This window comes from Anolis carolinensis, chromosome 3 (genome assembly GCF_035594765.1).
Source record: "Anolis carolinensis isolate JA03-04 chromosome 3, rAnoCar3.1.pri, whole genome shotgun sequence".
Taxonomy (NCBI): domain Eukaryota; kingdom Metazoa; phylum Chordata; class Lepidosauria; order Squamata; family Dactyloidae; genus Anolis; species Anolis carolinensis.
In genome coordinates, this window is record NC_085843.1 from 169,806,020 (window position 1) to 169,817,751 (window position 11,732).

The window sequence follows — 11,732 nt, forward strand, 5'->3', positions numbered from 1 at the left end:
AACATCACTGCGAGGGTGCAGTGAATGATGAATGGTCATGAGTTTTCTTGTTTTTCTGTCCAAATTGTCCAGTTCCGCCTGTGTCCAATTTATAATGCCAGCAGTATATCTTATGACAGGTATGGCCCAGGTGTTTATGGCCTTGATGGTGTTGCCTCCATTGAGCTTGCTTTTGAGAATTTTTCTGACCCTTTGTGTGTATTCTTTACTGACCACAATCTTCACATGTTCATGCTTGATGTTGTCCAGCTGTAATATGCCCAGATATTTATAGGCCTCTGGCTGGTGACACTTTATTGTTTGGCCATTGGGCATATTGATGCCCTCACTTTCAATGATTTTTCCCTTCTTCAGTGCCACTGTCGAACATTTGTCCAAACCAAACTCTATGCTGATATCAGTGCTAAAAATTCGGACAGTGTTGGTCAGAGATTGGATTTCAGTTTCCGTTTTCCCATATAGCTTCAGGTCATCCATGTACATCAAATGTGAAATTTTGTGAGAATTCTTAGATGTTTGGTAGCCGAGATTTGTTTTTTGTAAGATTGTTGACAGAGGGATCATGGCAATAATGAAAAGCAGAGGGGACAATGAGTCTCCCTGGAAAATTCCTCTCCTGATGTTGACAAGTCCATAACTTTCATTTCCAACAAACAGTTCAGTTTTCCAGTGCTCCATCATGTTTTCAATGAAGGTGCCAATGTTTTTACTAATCCCGATGGCGTCCAGGCACTTGATGATCCAGCTGTGTGGGAGTGAGTCAAAGGCCTTTTTGTAGTCAATCCACGTCATGTGAAGATTAGCTTTTCGGCTCTTACAGTTCTCCAGAATCATTTTGTCAATCAATAACTGGTCTTTTGTGCCCCTGCTTTTCCGTTTGTTGCCTTTCTGTTCATCTGGCAAGATGTTTTTTTCTTCAAGATAGTCTTGAATTCTGTCAGCTATGATGCCAGTCAGTAGTTTAAACATAGTGGGCAGACACGTTATTGGCCTGTAGTTTCCTGGTGCTGCTCCTTTTGCTGGATCCTTTTGTATCAGGTATGTTCTTCCCCCCCGCAGGTGCCACCTTGACGTGGTGGGGGGGCTTAACTGCTCCAATGATGACTGAGGGCTGTGCTGGCGGTAGTGTAACTACCGGCAGGTCCAACCAAGCCAGAGAGGCCTCAGCTGAGGAGCAGAACTAAGAGCACCTAACCCATTAGCATTATGGAGAATCAAACCCAAACGAAGTCTATACTGGCTCGGTCGTCGCCCAGGATAAAAAGGACCGCGGTGGATGCTGCTGATTCTGGACATCCATTGACAAGTGGGCTACGGAATCATCAAACCCCAAATGAACAGTCACAGAAGCGGCAGAAATACACAATGCCAGAAAACCGCACAATAATAATAATAATAATAATAATAATAATAATAATAATAATTATTATTATTATTATTATTGATCCTTGCAGCCCAGGAGCAAGCCATCAGAACAAATGCAATTAAGGCCAATGTGGTGATCGGCACATTGGGTGCCGTGCCAAAAGATCTCAGCTGGCATTTGGAAACAATAGACATTGACAAAATCACAATCTGCCAACTGCAAAAGGCTACCCTATTGGGATCTGCACGCATCATCCGAAAATACATCACACAGTCCTAGATACTTGGGAAGTGTTCAACTTGTGATACGAAATCCAGCATATCTATCTTGTTTGCTGTGTCATAATAAAATAATCTGGATTTATATCCTGCCACTATCTCCTCGAAGGGACTCAAGCCAGCTCACAAGGCACTCCAGGGTGCAGCCTTTAAAACAGTACATAAGTATAAAACAATAACACATAAAATTTTAACGACAACCATTACCAACACACATAGCATAAGATAAAATTGCTCAATGTAAAACACAGAAGATAAAACTAGCTGCCATCAATTTACAACCTAAAGTGCTTGAGTGTCAACCTCATATGAGCCCATTGCAGCCTATTCGAGGTCAAAGGTCTATTTAAACATCCATGTTCTCAGGCTGGATTGGAAGATTAGAGGGTGGGGTCTAACCTAATTTATTTTGGGAAAGTGTTCCAGAGCTGGGGAGCTGCCACCAAAAAGGCCCTCTCTCTTATCCCCATCAACCGTGCTTGAGACGGTGGTGAGGCCAAAAGAAGGATCTCCCCTGCAGATCTCAGAGCCATGTCAGTTCATAGAAAGAGATGTGGCCTCAAAGATAGGTTGGACCCGAAGCATATAAGGCTTTATAGGTAATAACCTGCACCTTGAATTGAGCCTAAAAACTAGTTGGAAGGCAGTGTGGTATGCTCCCTATAGTTAGACCCAGTTAGTAATCTGGCAGCAAACATTTACACTAGCTGCAGTTTCTGAACTATTTTCAAAGGTGGTGTAGAGTGCATTACAGTAGTCCATTCTGGATGTAACTAAGGCATGGACCACTGTGGGCAAGTCAAACTTTTTGAGGTATGGTCACAGCTGGTTCACGAGTTTTAACTGTGCGAAGGCCCTCTTGGCCACCACTGACACCTGAGCTTCAAACATCAACGATGAGTCTAGGGGAATGTCAGAGTATTCGCAGCGCAGCAGTAGTTGGATGGAAGCAGTGGAACGCAGAACGAAGAGACACTCAGAGACGGTGGTAAAACTATTTACAAAGTTTTACTGTACGCAGCAGTAATCAACACAAACAGACTTGCAGACAACAGACGAACACAGAGCTGCTCTGTTCTCCAACAGAACTTGACTCGAACCCTAGGCAGACAGAACTCAACTGAACTGAACTGATGCAATCATTATGCACAAACACTTGTGTCTGGATACTCCCTAGTTCCAGCCACACATCAAGGTCATCATAGCGTCTTGGCAATTAACTCTTTCCACACTATGGTACATTCTGGATGATGCAATCAGTTGCAATACAAGCATGGCACAAATTGCATTTAAACACTATCAATACACAAATCCCACATTAACACCCAGACTGCGGACCTGTGTCCTCAGGAAGAGTGTAACCCCATCGTTAAATACTGTGATGACTCATGGGCCATGTAGTCCCGTTCCTAGCACTGTTGTGACAGATGAAGAGGAAAACTTAGGTTTCCCACCGTTTCAGCCAGAATTGGAGCCCTTGCACCTGCAGGAGATTTGCCTTCCAGAAGTCTGCCAAACAAGCCTTGAGCCGAAATCTCCCCCATTTTCTCGCCGTGATTATTATAAACAACAGAAAGGCGCTCAGGAGGCGTCTCGCAGGAGCGCTAGGATTGCTGCCAGGCATTCAGCTGATTAAGCCTGCTTCCCATGGGAAACTTTAGGGAGTCATGCATCTGGACACAGAGAATGGCTTTCGGTTCTGGTTCCCCAGAGAATTGTTCTTTGGCGGGAAAACGAGACCCTATTTAGGTGTTTTGCCCACGTAGGAATCTTGCGGAGTCAATTCGTCAGCTTCGGGAGTAGGTTGTGTGTGGACTACGCTACTCCCGCGTTCAAGTCCTTTGCTCCCGTTTCCAGCCTTGCCTTGCTTCCCAGGACCTTGCCTTGCTCCACGGACCTTGCCTTGCTTTCCGGACCTCGCCACAAATTTACCACGGATCCTGTTCTTGCTCCTCGTTTCTTGTTGCCTTGAATTAAGCCTAGTGTTCCAAGAATCAAGTTTACTTCCTAGCCTTGCTTAAGTTTCATGGACTATAGGACCTTGTCATCTCCCCTCACTTTGCTTGGCAAAGTGAGTGTTTCGGTTACTGGATTACAACTTTGGACCTTAATATTTCATATTGGACATTGTTTCTTTGGACTAATTTTGACCTTTCCTGGAAGGTCTACTTCTGGACTATTTTCTACACTTGTTTTTATTAACTTTATATATTTCCACAATAAAGATATTAGATAGATTCTGGCCTCTGTGTATGGTTATTGGTGCTCTGCAGCCTGGGTCCTGACAGTTTGACTCCGCCACCTTAAGCACCAATTAACCTAGGCCAGAATGTCTACCGGAGCCGGACCGGGAGACCAACCACTCAGCTACACCATCGCCAAGGATGAAGTGGACTGAATCCGTGATATGCTCCATACACAGGAGGGAGAAATACGGGGTTTGAAGGAACGCGGAACCCGTCTCCCTGCCCTGGCATTGCCAACCAAGTTTTCTGGAGAAGCTTCCAAGGTTCATGTTTTCCGTCGACAATGCCAGGCATACCTAGAAGCCCGTCAGGCCGAGTTTCCTCAAGAAGACATCAAGGTGGCGTGGATTTACAGTCTCCTAGACGGCCCAGCGGCCAATTGGGCCACGGCGCTGTTCGATGAAGCCTCCCCACACCTAAGTTCCGCGCAAAACTTCCTGAATCACCTTAAGGCGACTTGGGGGATCGAGGACAATTTAGAGGCGGCCGGCCACAAACTCCGGCGCCTTTCTCAAGGGGACAGGCCCTTGTCCCAGTACATAGCCGGGTTCCACGTGCTGGCTCAAAGCACCGGTTGGAATGACATAGCCCTCAGAGGACAGTTTCGGGAGGGTCTCAATATCGAGATGTTGGAAGAAATCTCCAAGGTGGATCCTCCGAACTCTCTTGAAAGACTTATTGACCAATGTTTACGAGCCGAAGTCATGCTTGCCAACAGAAAACAATGGCTCCGAGGCCAGAGTGGGAGAGCTGGGGCAAAACCTCCCGCTCCCGCCGGCATCCAACCACGTCCAGTGTGGAGACCCCCGCCACCAGCCCCATACCCCAGAGAAAGCGGGGAGGTGCCAATGCAATTGGGCAATGTGCGCCCCAGGTTAGACGTTGCCGAGAAGGCCCGCCGCCAACGTTTAAACCTCTGTTGGTACTGCGGAGACGGGGGCCACTTTGCCAGAGAGTGCCCAGCCAAAAGAAAGCCCGCCGCTCGTTTGGCGGCGGCGTCCTCCGTGGAGTCGGAGACGGCCGAGGCGGCTGGCGCAAAGCCGGCGGGGGAAGCCAACGACCGGGCGTAGAGAGGCTCGCCAACCCGGTCAGAAACCCCACTCAAGAGCCGCCAACCGGGGTCCTATTTCTCCTAGTGGTCACCTTGTGGTCAGCGAAAAAAGGACCCGTCATGATCCATGCCATGATAGACTCAGGAGCAACAAACAATTTCATTGATAGAGAGTATGCCGACTCTCTGGGATTACAATATCACGATTTCAAGAATGCCCGGGTGGTGCAAGCCATAGATGGCCGCCCCCTAAAGACAGGTCCAGTAAGCCAATGGACTGAACCCACCAGAATGTGGATAAGGGAACATATGGAAGAGATTTCCTTCTTTGTTACCGAGGTTCCTCATTTCCCTGTGATTCTAGGGATCCCATGGCTGACACTCCACGACCCCAGCATCTCTTGGACCAACAGAGAACTGCAGTTTGCTTCTAAATATTGCCAAAACCATTGTCTTGTAGCCAAGGTCTGCCATGCCACAGACGCTGAATCCATCATCACCTTGCCCAAGAAATACTCAGACTTTTGGGATGTTTTCAATGAGAAGGAAGCCAAGAAACTGCCCCCGCATAGGCCTTATGATTGTGCCATTGACTTGGTGGAGGGGGCACCGATCCCGCGAGGACACCTCTACTCCCTGACTGAACCAGAGCAAGAAGCTCTCAGGGAGTTCATAGAGTCAAACCTCCGCAAGGGGTTCATCAGACCCTCTCAATCCCCAGCCGCTTCCCCAGTGATGTTTGTGAAAAAGAAGTCAGGGGACCTACGCTTGGTGGTGGACTATAGAGCATTGAACAATATCACTAAGCGGAACCGCTATCCCCTGCCTTTGATCTCGGACCTATTAGACCGGCTTCGAGGGGCCAAGGTTTACACCAAGCTGGATCTTCGGGGGGCTTATAATCTAGTTCGCATCAGGGAGGGGGACGAGTGGAAAACCGCCTTCCAGACTAAATTCGGATTATTCGAGTCCCTGGTCATGAATTTCGGTTTATGTGGAGCTCCCGCAACATTCCAGCATTTTGTCAATGATATCTTTCAGGATTATCTAGATCGGTTCTTGATCATCTACTTGGACGATTTTTTGGTGTTTTCTAGATCACAATCAGAACATGAGAACCACGTCAGAATGGTGTTACAACGATTGCGGGATCATGGACTTTATGCCAAGCTGGAAAAATGCGCTTTTGATCTACAAGAGGTAGATTTCCTGGGATACCGTGTCTCGCCACTAGGGCTCTCCATGGACCCGGCAAAGGTTTCAGCAGTACTGGAATGGCGGGCGCCAACCAACAAGAAAGAGGTGCAGCGTTTCTTGGGGTTCGCGAACTATTACCGCAAGTTCATTCCAGACTTTGCCCGCTGGTCTGATCCAATCACCAGCTGCATCCGTGGGAAACAGCCTTTCCGCTGGACGGAGCAAGCAGAGAAAGGGTTCCAGCAATTAAAGAAATTATTCACGTCCCAGCCAATCCTTCAGCACCCAGATCCTAAAACCCCTTTTGTTGTGCAGGCTGACGCCTCCGATGTGGCAATTGGGGCTGTACTCTTGCAACCAGTGGGAGATCATCTTCACCCTTGTGCTTTTTACTCCCGTCAACTAACAGCCCCAGAGAGAAATTACACTATTTGGGAAAAAGAACTTTTGGGCATAAAGGCAGCCTTTGAAACTTGGAGACATTGGTTAGAAGGGGCCAAATTTCCCATTGAGGTCCATACTGATCATCGGAATCTAGAACATCTAAGAACTGCCCGCAAGTTAAATCAGAGGCAGCAGCGCTGGGCTTTATTCTTTGAGCGTTTTGACTTCCAGATCCATTATGTAACCCCAGCTCAGACCAAGCAAGCAGATGCTCTATCACGGAAACCAGAATATGCTGCAGGGCGCAGAGAGACCTTTGAATCCCAATTGCTGCAGCCCGAGAACTTTGCCACGCTCACAGTGGGGAACACCAAATCCACTCCAATTGAATCTACTTCCTCTACTCCAGGGCCCCTTTGTGCTCAGGAAATCAGGACCAGTCAACAGGCGGATGCCTGGGCTCAAGATCAACTTCGCCAAGGACTACATTTTCCCTTCTCGCTTAAGGATGGGTTGCTTTGCTATAGAAATCACGTCTACATCCCTCCAGGACCGGGCAGGGAAAAGGCACTTCGTCTGTGTCATGACTGCAAGCCAGCAGGGCATTTCGGATTATTTAAAACCATGCATTTGATCCTAAGAGATTTCTGGTGGCCCAAGATCCGCAAGGATGTGGAAAAATATGTCAATACCTGCCCGGTATGCCAGCGTTCCAAGACAAGAAGGGAGAAGCCCTCAGGGCTACTGCATCCCCTTCCTACTCCATCTCGTCCATGGGAAATAATTTCTGCGGATTTTATCACTGACCTACCACCTTCCCTTGGATTCACCACGATCCTAGTGGTGGTGGACCTTTTTACCAAGTTAGCCCATTTCATTCCCTGCGATGGCCTCCCCACGGCCAAAGAGACTGCAGATTTATTCCTTCAGCATGTTTTCAGATTACATGGTTTGCCCAAGAGTTTGGTCACAGACTGTGGGTCTCAATTCACCTCTCGTTTCTGGAAAGCACTACAAAAACTATTGGGCATAGACTCTCGTTTATCTTCGGCTCACCATCCCCAAACGGATGGGCAAACTGAGCGCACCAATGCCACTTTGGAACAATACCTTCGCTGTTATGTAAACTATCAGCAGGACAATTGGGCTTCCCTGTTGCCGCTGTCGGAGTTTGCCTACAACAATGGTGTCCAGGCTTCAACTAAAGAAACCCCGTTCTTTGCAAACTACGGCTTCCATCCACATTTCTTTCCTTCTGTCATTGAAACCTCAGAAGTTCCCGCAGCAGAGGACTGGCTGCAAGAACTCACAGCGGTTCAACAACTTTTGCTCCAGCAACTAGACCAAGCCAAGGAGGACTATAAACGCCACGCTGACAATCATCGCCAGCCGGGCCCCGAAATCAAGGTAGGAGACCGGGTTCTTCTGTCCACTCGCTTTTTGCACTCCCACCGCCCTTGCCGGAAGCTAGATGCCCGTTTCATTGGTCCCTATCCAGTGGTGGCACAACTTAACCCCGTGACTTTCAAACTTCAACTTCCACGCTCTATGCGCATTCATCCAGTGTTTCATCGCTCCCTGCTCCTTCCGGCGGATGGTGTGCGCCCTGATGCAGACCGGCCGGCCCCCACTCCTGTTTTGGTGGATGGGGAGGAGGAATTCGAGGTTCAGGACATTTTGGATTCTCGCTTCCACCGCCGCCGCCTTCAGTATCTCATTGACTGGGTAGGTTTTGGCCCCGAAGAACGCTCTTGGGAAGACGCTTCCACAGTCCATGCCCCCGATTTAGCCCGCCGCTTCCACCAGGCCTACCCCGCCAAGCCGCGGCCCCGCACCTCGGGAAGGGAGCCCATTTTGGAGAGGGGCCTTGAGGAGGGGGATAGTGTGATGACTCATGGGCCATGTAGTCCCGTTCCTAGCACTGTTGTGACAGATGAAGAGGAAAACTTAGGTTTCCCACCGTTTCAGCCAGAATTGGAGCCCTTGCACCTGCAGGAGATTTGCCTTCCAGAAGTCTGCCAAACAAGCCTTGAGCCGAAATCTCCCCCATTTTCTCGCCGTGATTATTATAAACAACAGAAAGGCGCTCAGGAGGCGTCTCGCAGGAGCGCTAGGATTGCTGCCAGGCATTCAGCTGATTAAGCCTGCTTCCCATGGGAAACTTTAGGGAGTAATGCATCTGGACACAGAGAATGGCTTTCAGTTCTGGTTCCCCAGAGAATTGTTCTTTGGCGGGAAAACGAGACCCTATTTAGGTGTTTTGCCCACGTAGGAATCTTGCGGAGTCAATTCGTCAGCTTCGGGAGTAGGTTGTGTGTGGACTACGCTACTCCCGCGTTCAAGTCCTTTGCTCCCGTTTCCAGCCTTGCCTTGCTTCCCAGGACCTTGCCTTGCTCCACGGACCTTGCCTTGCTTTCCGGACCTCGCCACGAATTTACCACGGATCCTGTTCTTGCTCCTCGTTTCTTGTTGCCTTGAATTAAGCCTAGTGTTCCAAGAATCAAGTTTACTTCCTAGCCTTGCTTAAGTTTCATGGACTATAGGACCTTGTCATCTCCCCTCACTTTGCTTGGCAAAGTGAGTGTTTCGGTTACTGGATTACAACTTTGGACCTTAATATTTCATATTGGACATTGTTTCTTTGGACTAATTTTGACCTTTCCTGGAAGGTCTACTTCTGGACTATTTTCTACACTTGTTTTTATTAACTTTATATATTTCCACAATAAAGATATTAGATAGATTCTGGCCTCTGTGTATGGTTATTGGTGCTCTGCAGCCTGGGTCCTGACAAATACTGTCCCCATCTCTGTAAGTAACATGACATATCAGAATGGAGTCTTTACAGGATCCAATTTTCTGAGGGGCACATTGAAGCGTTATAGTATTTATTTTCAGATAGAGAAGATGAGGAAAACACAAAGGGCAGGCCAATATGAGGAGAGGGAATGGTAGTTTAAATAAAATGTTACTTTCCCAAGAACATGTATTAGGATACTTTATATCGGCTGTGTTCAAGCATTATACTGTTCTCTCATTTGTTCCTCCTCACAGAAACAAAACAATAGATGTAGGACCTCATCACATGAAAAACTATTATCGTCTTCTGAAATTGGCAAAATAAAATGCTTTCAAGAGAAATGGTCACATTTCACATGCATACAATATAAATTTTACAGAGTTTGTATCTAAGAACCTTTTTAGATGCGATCTTCTATACATCTTTGTTTCTCTGCCAAAACAAAGTCCCATGGAGGTGATCCCATGATGCACGGTCATTTCTGCTAGCTGCCCGTGGGAACCCATGTTGCCAGTGTGTTAAAACAGAGAGAAAAACTCTCTTTTCAGAAAATGGGAGAAAGCAGGGAAACCGCAAGAAATGGCGGGAAACAACGTGAGATGGCAAGCCATCCCAGAAGAAATGGAAAGATCGTATGGAATGAAAGAAGACGGTTCCCTCCACTTTCCCCCACGTTTCCCCCCACCAGTGATTCTTTCACCCATAATGATTCATGCATAAACCTCTCATTAACTCTCAATCCAGTAATGTTTCAGACACCTACACCTCTCTCTTCTGTGTCAGCATGCCAGCAGTAAAGTGATGTCAGGAATGGAAATCTCCTCTCCCATTTCCCAAGTGGGATATTTTATGTTTATTTTAAATTTATATTTACCTTTTTGTTTTAAAATGCTGTAATTGTGAAATTCCACTACTACTACTACTACTACTACTACTAATAATAATAATAATAATAATACAGCAGTAGTGTGTGAAGGCGGCATTACATGGATTGGTGAATTAGTACAATTATGTTAATAAAGGGAAGTGCAATGTTGAAGGTGCTCGATGTCCTATGTATCCACTATCAATGATAACATGATAATAGTGGAATATTGGGTTCATGTTATAAAGCACTAAAATTCAATTTAGTTGGTTCTTCACAAGTAGGACATAAAACACCAGTTTGCAAGACTACAATGTCTTGCAATCAGTTATGGCCCTTGTCAAAGTTTCAACAAAACAGCCAACTGGGAAATAAACAGAAATATGTTGTTGGGAAATGTCTGATGAGCATCAACACTGCACAACCCTTTTATCAATCTGGAAAATAACCTGAGAAATAGAATGCCATGTGTCAACATTCTGCATGCTTTCCCAACCAAAACACATAATGTAAGTGTAGATCTTTACATCAGTTGAAAGATCTAAATGACATGTTGAAGCAGAATCATATGCTACAAATCGGATATGAGTGCATATTGAAAACACACAAAGACTCAGCAAGTGCTACCTTTGCTTGTTTAGGTGAGAGCAGAATTCAAAAATTGTTTGGTCTCTGACCTGTAATTTATAACACCAATTCATTCACCCACATAATGGGGAAATAGAAACTTAAAGTAAAAAATAGGTTACATGCAAATATGATGTGATATTAAGACAGCATCCATTTTGCACAACGGTCCTACTCTGGAAAAAACTTGGGATCTAAAAAATTATGGTGAACAAATTTATATTGATTAAATGTGATTTTACATAAAATAGTGGCCAACATCCAATACTATACTAGTGGATGTCTGCTAGTATGATGGATCTTTCTTTCCCTGCCCATAGAGGCCCTTTGTGCCACCTAAAAACCTGGCTGTTCCTTAGACCATCACCACAGGTTTTGTGGGTGTGACAGTTGCTACAAAAAGAAAAGGCGGAGTAGAAACACATTGTGCTGGTATCTGCTAGCACAATGTTGCATTAAAGAGTAATCACCCTCATCAGAATCTGATTGATGGCAGCAGTTGGGTGAGGAGACAGACTTTGCTAGAGCTCAGTCAGTACTTCACTAGTTCAGCTTCAAGAAGGACAATACTACCATTGCAGATAATATTGCACTTAGCCATTGAAAACTTTGTAACATTATTGGGCTACATATCTCTTTTGGTCGAGTCTAAACAGGCAAGAAAAATTGACTCAGCTTGAATCCACTGCTAACTGTCCTTGTGATATTCATTGATTTTATGTGAATACAGAGGCGGTTCAACCACCAGGCCAACTAGGCAGTTGCCTGTGGCGCCATCCTGTCTCCTGTGGCCTGCCTCCGCAAAGTATTGAACTGCTTTTTCTGTTGATTTGTTGTAAAACATGATGTTTTAGTGCTTAATTTGTAAAATCTTAATGTAATTTGATGTTTAATAGGCTTTTCCTTAATCCCTCCTTA

The 11,732-nt window shown here is 46.2% G+C and overlaps 1 protein-coding gene across 6 annotated transcripts in view; it reads right to left on the minus strand.

The window, feature by feature from the left end:
• The window catches only part of grid1 (glutamate ionotropic receptor delta type subunit 1), a 1,053,635-nt gene that overhangs the window by 128,153 nt on the left and 913,750 nt on the right, over positions 1-11,732 (minus strand). The gene's annotated exons all lie outside the window — the stretch shown is intronic.